Consider the following 1986-nt stretch of genomic DNA (forward strand, 5'->3'; position numbering starts at 1 on the left):
ATCTTCTCTTTCAAGGGAACAAACTGATATCTACTGAGATAATGCTAGCACTGAGCTCTGGCACTGTCTGTGGGCCAAATATACCTATGAATGCACTGTAGAGGTTAAAGAGAATGAAGAGACAAAAAGATACTGTTAAAGAGTTGCTCTTCTGGAATTTAATATTCTTCACAGAGAAAGATACATAGAATTCAGCATGTGAGACTTCATTGAAAGCTTTCATCTCCTCACATGGCATTTGCCTATACTGAAGATAGAAATTAAAAGAAGGAAATTACAGATAATACTTTGGTAAGAAAAAGTTGTTTTCTTTTTCTGTTTGATAAAAACATAACTTTCTTACAAACAATGGTATCTGTTGTTTTATATTATCCATTTCATGGAGCTTGGATCTTGCGAAATGAATTTTCCTCTGAACATCTCACAGGCTTGTTGTCTCTGTAAAACAGCATAAACAAGTGATTCTGTGTGCATGGGTGTCATGTACAGACGTGAGAGTGACAATGTGCATACACACTGGGATCTACACAGATCGTCTTGGTAATTAACAACATTTGGATAGCATTATTCATATTATATTAATACCTGTAATTATGTACAAAAAGATGTCTATAATCAAAAGTAGTACACAGCAGGACTATGATTTTTAAAACTTCAATTAAAAGACTAAAAATTGTTGCATTTTATCATAAAAGTGTGATTGATTTTAGCTTGATATTAATAAAAAAATAAGATAGTAATAATAAAACAAAATTCAAATTTTGGAAGAGTAAAGCTACACATTTCCTAAAAACATAAGTGAGAAAAGTTTTATAAACATTCATGAAACCAGTGGGAATTTGGACAGCCAAAGATAAAATCCACAAGTTCAGATCAAGCAAAACATAGTATTTGACACATGCATTCCTGGCATGTCTATTTTATGCCAGCTGGACCATAGACCCAACTCAAATATATGCACGTGTTAGTCCTCCTTTGCATATGTTTCACTGTATAGTTTACCTTTCAGAAGTGTGGTATATACTGATGATGTTTTTCTGCACGGAAACCAGAAACATAGCATGATTCATAAGCAGCTCAAGATGCCACACTGAAGCACTCCAAGCAGTCAATAGAGATCAGATTTCTCACAGATGGTGCAGTTCCTGGGAGAAGTAGAAGCACAATATCTATTTCTCTCTATTGATTACATAGGAAGCCAAAGGCAACTTGACTCCTGACTGCAACACTGCAATTAAGTACATACAGCCGGGCAGTTTAAATCCATACATTGTTTCTTTCCCTGTGGTGCTCAAAAGGATATTATTAGCCTTAAGCAATTTTTGCAATACATGACACTGAAAATGAAAGGTACAAGTCTTAATCCTCAGTTCAGTCCTAAACTCCTTGTACAGGAGAAGAACTAAAAAAAATGTTTGCATGACAAAACAGGAAATAAATAAAACAGTAAATGAAGGTCCTTAAAAATGAAACACAGACTCCATGTCTTTTATAGCTAATTATTTGGCTAAATAAATACACAAATTTATCTCTTAAAACAGAAAAGACATATTTAATGAACTTTCAATTTTTCTTTCATCCATTTTTACTTATCTGCAAGCAGCTAAGCTATTTTTCTGTTTCTATTAGAGATCTCCACTCCAATTCCAATTACACAGTCATCCTCAATAATGCTGAGATTGAATCCTCAGCAGAGCTAAGTCATATTCAGATTCAGTAGGGTAACTTTTCCACGTGCATCAGGCATTCCAAATCTCAGCAAGTTGCATGCATTTCAAAAAATAATTCAAATACAGTTATCCATTCTGATAATTTCAGAAATGGACTCATATCTTGAACAAGAATATATGTGGCTTCAGTAGCTGTTCTATTCAAAACTCACACTGAATTAAAGAGAAGGTTTTAATACATCACATCCTTCCAGAAATGTTAGCTTGAGATTAATTTCTTCTTTAAGACAATATTCCTTACAAGCTATTCAGCTTT

At 33.7% G+C, this 1986-nt stretch overlaps 1 long non-coding RNA gene across 1 annotated transcript; it reads right to left on the bottom strand.

The window, feature by feature from the left end:
- Positions 1-205: 205 nt before the first annotated feature.
- On the bottom strand, positions 206-1099 carry LOC309683511. Its single transcript, XR_014270214.1, has 3 exons — positions 1003-1099; positions 344-438; positions 206-247 (listed from the first exon to the last, which is right to left on the bottom strand). It is a non-coding gene; the product is annotated as an uncharacterized lncRNA (long non-coding RNA).
- Between the last annotated feature and the right edge of the window lie 887 nt (positions 1100-1986).

Source organism: Vanellus vanellus (assembly GCF_965231255.1).
Source record: "Vanellus vanellus genome assembly, chromosome: Z".
NCBI lineage: Eukaryota > Metazoa > Chordata > Aves > Charadriiformes > Charadriidae > Vanellus > Vanellus vanellus.